Below are 12,601 nucleotides of genomic sequence, written 5' to 3' on the forward strand. Positions count from 1 at the left end.
CACCACAAACAGAAACTGGGTTTTAGAGGTTTCTGTTTGCAGTGTGACAAAGCTGAAGCTAGCTGCAGCCCCAGGGCAGATACTGTGAAATTGAGGGGAAGCCGCACTGAGAAGAGGAGCTTGAGAGCGGTGTAAGATGAGTAGGAAATTGGTCAGAGTGTCTTCTGCAGGGCCAGCATATGGGAGTAGGTGGATAGGCGACCTCCTAGGGTGCCACCCTGCCAGGGGGCACTGGTGGGCACCCCCGTACTCCCCCTTCCCTTGTGGCACGATTCTGCCAGCCAAAGGCAAGCCAAGAGCCCCAGGCAGTGCTGCCATGCTGCCATTTTTATGCACTTTTCTGCACTTGTCAGAGGTTTCCAAGGACGCCTATGAAGAGCGCCCCATTTTACTGCTGCCCACTGCTTTCAGGTTGACAGCAGCTGGGGGGGCCGCCTTCCCATTGCATTAGTTGAAGCTGACAAGGGGAGGGTAGATAATAATTATAAAGAAATTTCAAAAATTTTGTTTGTATGGGAATGTTACTATGGTTGATTTTATAAAATAATTTTAAAATTTCAAGCTTCAAAGTGTCTTCTTTACATCTTTGTTTACTCTGTGTGCAAATATGTCACTGCATCTTTTAGTCCACTTCTTAAAGGTAAATTTCCAGGGGGGCACTGTGTAACTTTTTTTCTGAAAAGGGGGCATTAGGCCAAACAAGTTTGGGAACCTCTGGTCTAAACTGTGCTATTATTTATACGAGCCAATAAAGATTGCAGTTAACTTTATTCAATTGAAATAAAAACAAAGAGAAGATCTCATTAATTCAAAAAGGAGGGATGACAGACCAATAATTATGATAAAAGGATCAATTAACACTCACAAAACGCTATATCCAGAAATACCCCTAATATACTACTGTGGAATATTGGATGCTCCCAGCATGGGGTGATGAGACTTCCTTTGGGAAGTAAATAGGAGAGGATTAAAAGACTCTCTAAGAACCCCAAAGGAGGCCAGAGTATTATGACTCCATAAAAGGATGCTACTTTTTAGGCAATGGTTTACAGCAGACAGAGGATGGGGCTCTGTTTACAGGCGGGAAGTATGGGAAGGGTATGGAAATGTAGATGTCAGTTCAGATCTCCAAGTATTACTTGTGGTCCCTAATCTCAGCAGAATGCAAGCACTACAAGTACAATGACTTCAAAACATGATGTCTCTTGGAACACAAGCTAAAACTAAGCTTCATCACTTTAGTGGACATTGCCTGGGTCCTGTTCAGCAAGCACGATGAATCTTTTCTCTGCAGCTAAAAAATAAACTGCCTCTGGGTTCGGGGAAAACAAATAGCATTAACGTGTTGGACTAGAATGGCAGGGCATCCAGGCAAATCCCTATTGTGATATGGAAAGTTCCTGGATAGGGTTGCCAATCCCCAGGTGGGGGAAGGGGATCCCCCGGTTTGGAGGCTCTCCCCCAGTTTCAGGGTTGTCAGAAAGCGGGGGGAGGGAAGGGAAATGTCTGCTGGGAACTTTATTATTCCCTATGGAGATTTATTCCCATAGAAAATCATGGAGAATTGATCTGCGGGTATCTGGAGCTCGGGGGGGGGGGGGGGGCTGTTTTTTGGGATAGAAGCACCAAATATTCAGTATAGCATCTAGTGCCTCTCCCCATAATACCCCCCAAGTTTCAAAAAGATTGAACCAGGGGGTCCATTCTATGAGCCCCCAAAGAAGGTGCCCCTATCTTTCATTATTTCCTATGGAAGGAAGGAATTGAAAAGGTGTGCCATCCCTTTAAATGTGATGGCCAGAACTCCCTTTGGAGCTCAATTATGCTTGTCACAGCCTTGATCTTGGCTCCACCCCTAAGGTCTCCTGGCTCCACCCTCAAAGTCCCCAGATATTTCTTGAATTGGACTTGGCAACCCTATTCCTGGATGATGTTGGGCCAGTGTAACACACCAAACAGGGTTGTTGTAAGGATAAAATAGAGGAGAGGATAATAATTATGTAAGCTATTTTTGGTCCCCACTGGGGAGATAAGATGCATGTTGGTATTTCTCAATATCTATATTTGTCCAGTGGGACTGTCAGTGCTGTGGGATGTTTGCTATCTCCCCTTAACTATTGAAGGCAAGCTTAAAGAGTTCGGTCTTACACGCCCAACAGAACTGTGGCAGGTCCCACAGGGCCCTGATGTTTTCAGGGAGGGAATTCCACAGAGCGGGGGCTATTGTGGAGAATGCTCTGGCTCTAGTGGTGGACAATCGAGCTTCTTTCAGTCTGGGAATCTGAAGGATATTTTGGGACCCTGAATGTAGTGCTCTCTGGGGCACATATGGGGAAAGGCAGTCCCAAAGGTAGACAGGTCCCAGGCCATAAAGGGCTTTAAAGGTTATAACGAGCACCTTGAAACGAATCCAGAATGCCACAGGCAACCAGTGTAACATTTCCAGCGCAGGCTGGATGTGCTCCTGTACAGGTAGCTCCAACAACAACCTGGCTGTTGTGTTTTGCACCAGTTGCAACCTCAAAAGTTGAGTCAAGGGCAGCCCCATGTAGAGGGTGTTACAGTAGCCTATTCTCAAGGTGACCGTCACATGGATCACTGTTGCCAAGTTGTTACGCTCCAGGTATGGAACCAACTGCCTTATCAGCCTAAGATGAAAAAATGCAGATTTAGCAGTGGCTGCTACCTGAGCCTCCATTGTTAATGAAGGCTCCAGAAGCACCCCTAAGCTCTTAACCCTTGATGCTGGCACCAGTGGTGTCCCATCAAAGGCTGCCAAAGAGATCTCTCTACCCAGGCTGCCGCGATTAAGGCACAGGACCTCTGTCTTCGCTGGATTCAATTTCAGTCAATTGCCTGAACCATTTCACTATGGCTTGCAATGCCAAGTCCAGATTTTCTGGGGCACAGCCATGAGCGACGGCAAAGAGGACACAGGACAGCAATCTCATAGATGGTTGCGGAGAGTTGTTGATGCCACTAGTTGTTGTCTCCGCTAGTTCATCTAGCGAGTTGCCAAGGATCCCGCAGAGCCATTTGAAGCCGCATAGGGTCCATCTGGCTTTGTGGGTGAGCTAAAATACACTCACCGCCTAAACAGGGTTGTGGTGGCACAACCATACGGGCCTTCAGGGTATAGTGGTTCGGACATGGCACAGCCTTAGCAGTAATCCAGTTAACCGTAACCCCCGCTGCAAAGATCAAATCCAGCGTGTGCCCAGCCTGATGGGTAGTAGTTATTACTCACTGGGAGAGCTCCAGTGTCGCCATGGATGACACTAGGTCCATCGCCCGTATAGAGTCTGCATCATCAGCATGGACATTGAAATTGCCCAGGACCAAAAGCTGTGGGAATTCCAACACCCAGTCTGCTGCAGCCTCCATCAGGGATGGTAAGACACCGGCCGGTGCAGTAGGTGATCGGTACACAAGCCAGATAGTCAACCTCTCCCCCACATCCCTTAACACCCGGAAGGAGTAAGCCTTCCATATGAATAGTGCCACCCCTCCCCCCCACCCGCTAGTCCATGACCGGTGAAGGACTAAGTACCCAGGTGGAGCCATTTGAGAGAGAGCTACTCTTGCACTCATGTCTCAGTCACACAAGCCAGATGTCACGTTCTCAGGGTGCAGGCAGGCAGGTGTCCAAAGCCAGTCCAAGGTCAAAGTCCAGGAAGTCAAGCAGGAGCCAGGTCACCAATGCAGAATCACAAACCGGAATCAGAAGTCAATGTCCAAAAGCCAAAAGGTCGGGGTGCCGAGGAAATCAAGCAGGTCAGGATCAGGAAGGAGCGTGGATGCAAGCCAGAGAATAGACTTGTTGCTTTCACAAGGTTACCAGGTCCTGGGTGGGAACTATATGGGGGCCTCAATCAGCCTGCTCCCTGGGTGGCAGTGACTCTGCTAGAACTCACGGCAGAGAAAACTGAAGCATCAGCATGCCTCATGTCTTCGCTCTTGAGATGGGAGCGGGGGGGGGGGGGAGCTTGGAGGAGATTGATTGTCAACAGCTGACACTGGTGCCTGGAGAGTGATTGATGGGCCAGCTGCTGTTTGTTCAGCTGAGGAACTGGCTGGCAACTCTTCCAGGTCTGTTAATCCTTCCAGCTCCTCCTCGTCAAGGCTCATGACATTATCCCCCCCCCCCCCGCAGAACCCCCCCCCCCCACAGACGGGCCAGGCAGGTCAGGGTAGGCCGTGTGGAACTGCTGCATGAGGTCAGGGGTGTGTAGGTTGTCCACGGGTTTCCATGAATGGTCCACGGGGCCATAGCCTTCCCAGTCCATGGGGTACTGTAGGTCCCCATGGTGGATTCAGGAGTCTAGGAGCTGGTGGACCTCGTATTCCTCCTCGTCATTGACAAGGACAGGTGGAGGCGGCGCTGGAGGCGGTGGATGGATGGGATCCGGTGGTATCACAGAAACAAAGAGGGACCGGTGGAAGACCGGGTGGATGCGGAGGGTGGCCGGAAGCTGTAGCTGGAAAGCAACATGGTTGATTTGGTCCGTGATCAGGTAAGGCCCCGCGAAGCAAGGGTCCAGCTTACGAGACCAGCCAGGCCGACGCAGGTAATGGATGGAGAGCTGGACATGGTCCCGGGCTTCAGTGGGGGCCCCACCTGTCACTTTCGATCAGCTGCTGTCTTGTAGGCCTCTTTAGCTTGTTGGAGCTGCTCTCGGAGCAAGTCCTGGAGAGCTCAGAGTTCCTGTAGGTGCACATCAGCAGCAGGAACTGCTGTGGGGGGGCAGGACTGCACGGAAGAAGCGAGGGTGGTACCCATAGGTGGCTGCAAATGGGGTCTGTTGTGTGGACGCATGTACGGTGTTGTTGTAGGCAAACTCAGCCAGGGGTAGCAAGGCAGCCCAGTCATCCTGCTGGTAGCTGGTGTAACAACGCAGGTATTGTTCCAGCGTTGTGTTGGTGCATTCAGTCTGCCCGTCCGTTTGGGGATGGTACGCTGAGGACAAATGCACCTGGGTGCCTAAGCTGGAGTGCAGGGCTTGCCAGAATTGGGAGGTGAACTGTGGGCCTCGGTCTGAGATCAAGTGTGCCGGGAGCCCGTGCAGGCAAAAGACGTCCTGGAGGTAGAGCTGGGCTGTTTCAGGAGCCGTGGGAGGCTTGGGACATGGAACAAAGTGAGCCATCTTGGTGAAGAGGTCCACCATCACCAAGATGCAAGTGTGCCCCTTGGACCTGGGTAGCTTGGTGATAAAGTCCAGGGAGACGGTGTCCCAGGGTCCTGCAGGTGTGGATAGGGGATGCAAAAGCCCTGGGGGCTTGGCCGGTGCAGACCTCACAGGAACCGACATAGCGAGCCACATCAGCACGGACGCGAGGCCACCAGAACTCCAGCGTGAGCAGGTGCAGGGTTTTGTGTTGGCTGAAGTGCCCCACAGGAGGGGAGTCAGGACAGGTGCATGTCAGCCCGTAGGGGCCCTGGAGGCACTTATAGGTGCCCATGGTGCAGGAAGAGACTTTGGTGGGTAGAGAGGTCCCCAGCCGGGCCGTCTTACACTTCCAGGAGGCGTTGCTAAGCCCAGGGTCTTGGGCCTGGCTGGCCTGGATGTCTGCAGCCAAGGTCGGGCGAGTCGTGGTGGCAGTGAAGACCGAGGGTGCAAGGATGAGCCCAGTTGGGGTCTCCTCCGTTAGAGGCACAGCATACTCCGGTTTTCGAGAGAGGACGTCTGCTTTCCGGTTCTGGTTCTGCAGGATGTAGGTGATCCAGAAGTCAAACCGGGAAAAGAAGAGGAACCACCAAATCTGACGCTGGGTGAGGTGTCGAGCAGTCTGTAGATGTTCCAGGTTCCGGTGGTCAGTCAGGACCTGGACGGGGTGGTGGGCCCCTTCAAGGTGATGCCTCCAAACCTCAAAGGCGGTCTTGATGGTCAGGAGTTCCCACTCCCAGATGGTGTAGTTGCACTCTGCGGGCGTCAGCTGCCACGAGTAGTATGCGCAGGGTTGTAGCGGTTGGGAGGGGTCCTCTCACTGGAATAGCACTGCGCCAAGGGCCACACTGGAGGCATCGGTCTCTATGGTGAACAACAGCTGCAGGTTTGGGTAACGCAGGAGCGGCTCGATGTTGAAGCAGGTTTTCAGGGCGATGATGGCATGGTCTGCCTCTGGAGTCCAGTGAAATGGCTCTTTGGGCCAGAGGAGCTGGGTCAGAGCCATGGTTATGTCAGCATAGGCAGGGATGAACTGGCGGTAATAATTGGAAAAGCCAAGGAACTGCTGTACGTCCTTGCAGTTCCGCGGCATCTGCCAGGTCAGGACCGCCTTGACTTTGTTTGAGTCCATCCGAGTCCTATGGGATGAGATGATGTGGCCAAGGAACCCGACCGCTGTTAAGTCAAAGGCACACTTCTCTAGCTTGGCGTAGAGACCATGCTCGCACAAGCATTGCAGGACCTGGCGGACATGCCCTGCGTGCTGGGAGGGGCTTTGGGAATAAATTAAAATGTCATCTAAATAAATGATCACAAAGCGGTCAAGCAGGTCACGGAAGATGTCGTTCATCAGCCTTTGGAAGACAGTGGGGGCATTGGTCAGGCCGAAAGGCATCTTGAGATACTCGTACTGGCCATAGCGGGTCCCGAATGCCGTCTTCCAGTTGTCTCCTGCACGGATCCGCACCAAGTTGTACGTGCCCTGGAGGTCCAGCTTGGTATAGACCTGGGCCCCCTTAAGGCGATCCAGTAGTTCTGGGATCAGTGGCAAAGAGTAGCAGTTTCGGACGATGATTTTGTTCAGGGCACGGTAGTCATTGCAGGGCTGGAGCTCGCCGCCTTTATTCTTGACAAAGAGAACAGGGGCGGACAGTGAGGACGTGGATGGCCGGAAGAAACCCCATTCCAGGTTTTTCGCGAGGAAGTCCCGCAGGGCTGCTAGCTCTGGTTCCGACATGGGGTAGAGCCGTCCCATGGGCAGGGGTTCCCCTGGTACCAAATTGATGACGCAGTCATAAGGCCGATGCGGGGGGAGCTGCTCGTCCCCCTTTTCCTCAAAGACATTGGTAAAGTCTGTGTAGGCTGGGGGAAGTAGAGGACCAGCAGCTGGGGTGGCCGACCCTGGTGCAGACAAGGGTCCTTGAAACTCAGCTTTCCCTGTGCCCAGTCCATGAGGGGGTTGTAGTTTATGAGCCAGGAGAGTCCCAGAATGAGGGGAAAGCAGGGTTTGCAAGCAACATCAAACTGTACTTGCTCGTGATGGTGTTGGATCTGGAGCATGACCAGGTGGGTCTCCTGGGTCACCGGACCGGAGGAGGTGCCCGTCGATAGCTTCAACCAGGGTCGAGGTGTCTTTGTCCTGCACTGGGATCTGGTGTTGCTTCACAAAGGCCATGTCAACGAAGCAGCAGGCGGCCCCGGAGTTGATCATGGCGTAGACGAACAGCCAGTGCCCGTCCGGCAAGCTGAGTGTGACCGGTACAAGAAACGGGCCCTAGCCAGTAATGTAGGGTTCAGAGGACCCAGCTAAGTGCCCCAAGTCGGGGGGTCCACTCAGACTTGGGGCTGGTCTTTTACTGGCAGTGGTGGCATGGTACTGGGCTGGGTGCGCTTGGTGGGACAGCCGGAGGAGAAGTACAGGTAGAGATTCCGTGAATGGTGCCATGCTTTTTCCTCAGGGGTGAGCCATGGCCGTGCAGCCCTGAGTTGCATAGGCTCGGGGTCGTCAGTCCTGGGGCTGGTGTGCATTGGGGTTGGCATCGTCGCTGGGCGGCGAGGCAGCTGAGAGGGACAAACGCTGCTGCGCACTTGCCGGCGGCTTTCCAGGCGGCCATGATTAGGCCTTGCAGAATGGTCGGTTGGTCTACTCATGTCAGCTCATCAAGGACTTCATCAGCCAGCCCCTCCATATACTGGTCCATGAGGGCAGCCTCGTTCCAGGCCAGGTCTTTGGCCAGAAGCTTTAACTCAGTGAAGTACTGGGAAATCAAATCTCTATCCTGCTTCAGGGTCCGAATCTTCTGATTAGTGGTGGCTGCTTGCTGGGGGTTAGCAAAAGCTACTGTCATATGATCCAGGAAGCCCTGGTAGTCAGTCAGCAGGGGTGATAGGGCTATAAGCAAGAGGGTAGCCCATTTAGCTGCCTGCCCCTTTAAGAGGCTGACAATGACGCATACCCTGGTCTTGTTGTCTCTGGCACTTAATTCAATATACAGTTTGCATTGTGCCAGGAATGCAGGAAACTTCTCCACCTTCCCAGCAAACTTCTCTGGGGGAAGCACAGGGCTTTTGGGTTGGGCAGTGACAGCGACTGGCAGCTGCTAATGCTGTTGCAGATGAGCCACCATTTGGGTGAGGTGCTGCACCTGCGTAAGCAAGGCTGCTAGCTGCCCAGAGCCTCCACTTGCCTCCTCATCCATCTTGTGGAATGAATGTGTAGGTGGAAGCAATCTGTCACATTCTCAGGGTGCAGGCAGGCAGGAGTCCAAAGCCAGTCCAAGGTCAAAGTCCAGGAAGTCAAGCAGGAGCCAGGTCACCAATGCAGAATCACAAACCGGAATCAGAAGTCAATGTCCAAAAGGTCAGGGTGCCAAGGAAATCAAGCAGATCAGGAAGGAGCGTGGATGCAAACCAGAGAATAGACTTGTTGCTTCCACAAGGTTACCAGGTCCTGGGTGGGAGCAGTGGCGTAGGGAGGGGGGGGCGGGGTCGCCCCAGGTCTGGGGGGGCCCCTTGGCAATGCCAAGGGGCCCCTCAGAAGCCGGCTGCACTCGCCGCCTTCCCCGCCCGCGCGCGGGGCCCGGCGGCGGTGGCGGAGGCCGGAGAAGCGGCGGAGAGGCCGGCGCTGGTCGCTGGAGGGCCTCCAGCGACCAGTGCCAGCCTCTCCGACACTTCCCCGGCTCCGCGACCGCCGCAGGGCCCCGCGCGCGGGCCTCCAGTGCAGGCGGAGGCCGGGGAGGGCGTCGGAGAAGCCGGCGCTGGTCGCTGGAGGCCCTCCAGCGGACTCGCCGCTGCCGGCCTCACTGCCACCAGACTCTCCGCCGCCCTGGAAGCAGGTAAGGAGGGCAGGCAGGGAGGGAGGGGGGCCGAAAGCGGGGGGGGCTGGCGGGAGAGGGCGGCCTTCCTTCCTTCCCTCCTTTCTTCCTTCCCTCCTTCCCTCCTCCCTTCCTTCCTCCCTCCTTCCTCCCTCCCTCCTTCCTTCCCTCCCTCCTCCCTTCCTTCCCTCCTTCCTTTCTTCCTTCCTTCCCTCCTCCCTTCCTTCCTTCCCTCCCTCCTTCCTCCCTCCCCCTTCCTTTCTTCCTCCCTCCCTCCTTCCCTCCCTCCTCCCTTCCCTTCCCTCCCTCCTTCCTTCCCTCCCTCCTTCCTTCCCTCCCTCCTTCCTTCCTTTCTTCCTTCCTTCCTTCCCTCCCTCCCTCCCTCCTTCCTTCCTCCCTCCTTCCTTCCCTCCCTCCTCCCTCCCTTCCCTCCCTCCTTCCTTCCTTCCTTCCCTCCCTCCTCCCTTCCTTCCCTCCCTCCTTTCTTCCTTCCTCCCTCCTTCCTTCCCTCCTTTCTTCCTTCCCTCCTCCCTTCCTTCCCTCCCTCCCTCCTTCCTTTCTTCCTTCCCTCCTTCCCTCCTCCCTTCCTTCCCTTCCTCCCTCCTCCTTCCTTCTTTCTTCCTTCCTTCCCTCCTTCCCTCCCTCCCTCATCCCTTCCTTCCCTCCCTCCCTCCTTTCCTTCCCCCCTCCCTCCTCCCTTCCTTCCTCCCTTCCTTCCCTCCCTCCCTCCTTCCACCCTCCCTCCTCCCTCCCTCCCTCCCTCCCTCCCTTCCTTCCTTACGGGGCTCTCAAATATCCGATGTTCGTGTCTTGCGGCTCTCAAACATCTGACCTTTATTCTGTGTTGCTCTTTTGTTAAGCAACTCTGGCCACCCCTGGAGTAGACAATACTGACTTTGGTGGACCCAAGCACTGATTCAGTGTAAGGGAGCTTTGTGTTTGTGTCTTCTGGTGCAATTTTGATCTCAGATCCTGTATTTACTTCATCAGTATATGGGATAAGGCACTTTCTCAACTGTGCTGCATAATACAGCCTATTTATTTTGTCCTGTTTGCTCTGTTGGCTCTATCTGTGCCACCTTCATCACTTTCGGGGTGTGGATCCCCCAGTGGGGTGGATCCCCCAGTGGGGTGGGCTTCAGATCTCTCAGCCCTGAGTTTTAGCAGAGTCACTGCCACCCAGGGAGCAGGCTGATTGAGGCCCCCATATAGCTCCCACCCAGGGGCGTAGCTAGGGCTTTCGGGGCCCGGGGCCCGGGGCCCAAGATTTATGTGGGCCCCCCTACGTGTGTGCACGCCTCCGGAAACAGGAAGTGACGTCACTTCCGGTGACGTCATGCCACCGCTGGAAACAGGAAGTGACATCACTTCCTGTGACATCATTTCCCCCCGCGCCACCTGCTGGAAACGGGAAGTGACATCACTTTCTGTGGCATCACTTCCCCCAAATGACATCATTTCCCCCAAATGCCACTGCCGGAAACAGGAAGTGACTTCACAGCACTTCCTGTGACGTCCCCAAAAATCCCCCAAATATCACCGCCGGAAACAATTTTGTTCTCAAATCCTGTATATACTTCATCAGTATATGGGATAAGGCACTTTCTCAACTGTGCTGCATAATGCAGCCTATTTATTTTGTCCTGTTTGCTCTGTTGGCTCTATCTGCGCCACCTTCATCACTTTCGGGGTGTGGATCCCCCAGTGGGGTGGTCTCCCGACTCCCTCCGCCAGCTGTTTCTGATAGCCCTGCGCCCCCTCTTTCATTTGATATGTGTCCCGTGCGGGTGCCACCCTCCCGCCGGGAGATGCCGCAAAATGAGCCCCCTTGAGGCTTATGGCGGCAGGGCTCGGGGGAAGCGAGCTAGACTGCTGTTCTTTTGAGGGGTTATAGAGTGTTTCGAGCCCGTCCCTGTGGCATCGGTCCCATCATTGTGGGACCCAGGGGGGCGGCGCAGCGGCCTGCTGAAGCAGCCTGTCGGTCACTTCCGGGTTCCTGTCCTGCATCTTGACCTGTGTTATTAGTGACATGTCACTTCCTGTTTCCGGCGGTGGCATGACGTCACCGGAAGTGACGTCACTTCCTGTTTCCGGCGGCGTGCGCACACGTAGGGGGGCCCACATAAATCTTGGGCCCCGGGCCCCGAAAGCCCTAGCTACGCCCCTGGGTGGGAGCTATATGGGGGCCTCAATCAGCCTGCTCCCTGGGTGGCAGTGACTCTGCTAAAACTCAGGGCTGAGAGATCTGAAGCATCAGCATGCCTCATGTCTTCACTCTGAAAGTTCTTTCCAGGGCCTGCTTCGAACTCTTGAGATGGGGGGGGGCTTGGAGGAGATTGATCGTCAACAGCTGACACTGGTGCCTGGAGAGTGATTGATGGGCCAGCTGCTGTTTGTTCAGCTGAGGAACTGGCTGGCAACTCTTCCAGGTCTTTTAACCCTTCCAGCTCTTCCTCGCCAGAGCTCATGACACCAGGTCCATTGACTGCTCATGCAGGAAGTCTCGTAGGACTGTGGTCTTATTATTAATGGACCTGACATTTCACAACACCAGGGACAGAGGTGAGTAATTTCTCTTGGCCCCACTACCTGCTACTATCGGGATGGGACATAGGTTGGAAGGAGAGCGAGCATTCTGTATTAGAGAGATTCAAGCCACAGAGGATAGGCTATACTATGTTAGAGAGATTAGAGGCTCAAATTTGCCTTTGAGTGTCATATGTTAGCATTGTCTTCCCAATTAAAAATTACCAGGAGTCTTAGGGCACCTTAACCATTAACAAAGTTTTATTCTAGCATAAACTTTTGTGGACTAGAGCCAGAAATGCACTATAATCCACAAAAGTTGATGCTGGTGGGAAAGTCAGTCTTTAAGATGCCACAAAACTCCCATTCATTTATGCTCAAGCAGACTGATGCCACAACCCTAAACACACTCACCTGGGAGTAAATTCAAACCAACTTGAAAAAAATCCCCACGTTTGCCAGAAAATTTGAAATTAAAAACCAAACACTGGGCAGTTAACTCTGAAATTAAAACCAAACACTGAGCAGTTTACTTAAAGCCTGTAGTTTTAAGAAACTAATGCCCTTGGTGGCTGTTGCTAGGCAACCACAACTGTATTGCCAGTCTTTATGCTATGGTTTCTTTCAAGTAAAGGCAGGAGGAGCCTAGAATCCTTTTCAGGGATGTTTTGGCCTTTGGTAGAGGACTCATCAGGGAAAGGCAAAGCAGCAACCACTAAGCAACTTCCTACCACCTGACTTACCAAGGCCTGATTTTTTGGTACTGATCAACAGCAGCCACCTCACAAAACTCATTGTGATGTAATGGTTACAGTCTACAAAGAAGGTTGCCAACAAGCCTGAAGAAAGATATCCTGACCCTTTAATGGAGGCTTGATGTGAGGAATTAGAAAGTGAAGCCTTTGGAGGCACAAGTAAACAAATAATATCACTTGGTAACATAACTTCCCATTCAATCTTTTTAAAAGAGACAAAGCCTTATTTCTCCATGCAGTTGGTAATTGTATCTACAAGGTTTTCTAACCTACTTCAGTTGTTCCAGAAGCAAGGGCACCATGTTTTTCTAGCAAGGAAACTGTCCTTTTAGAGCTGCTG

The sequence above is a fragment of the Heteronotia binoei genome, chromosome 5 (assembly GCF_032191835.1).
Source record: "Heteronotia binoei isolate CCM8104 ecotype False Entrance Well chromosome 5, APGP_CSIRO_Hbin_v1, whole genome shotgun sequence".
Classification (NCBI taxonomy): domain Eukaryota; kingdom Metazoa; phylum Chordata; class Lepidosauria; order Squamata; family Gekkonidae; genus Heteronotia; species Heteronotia binoei.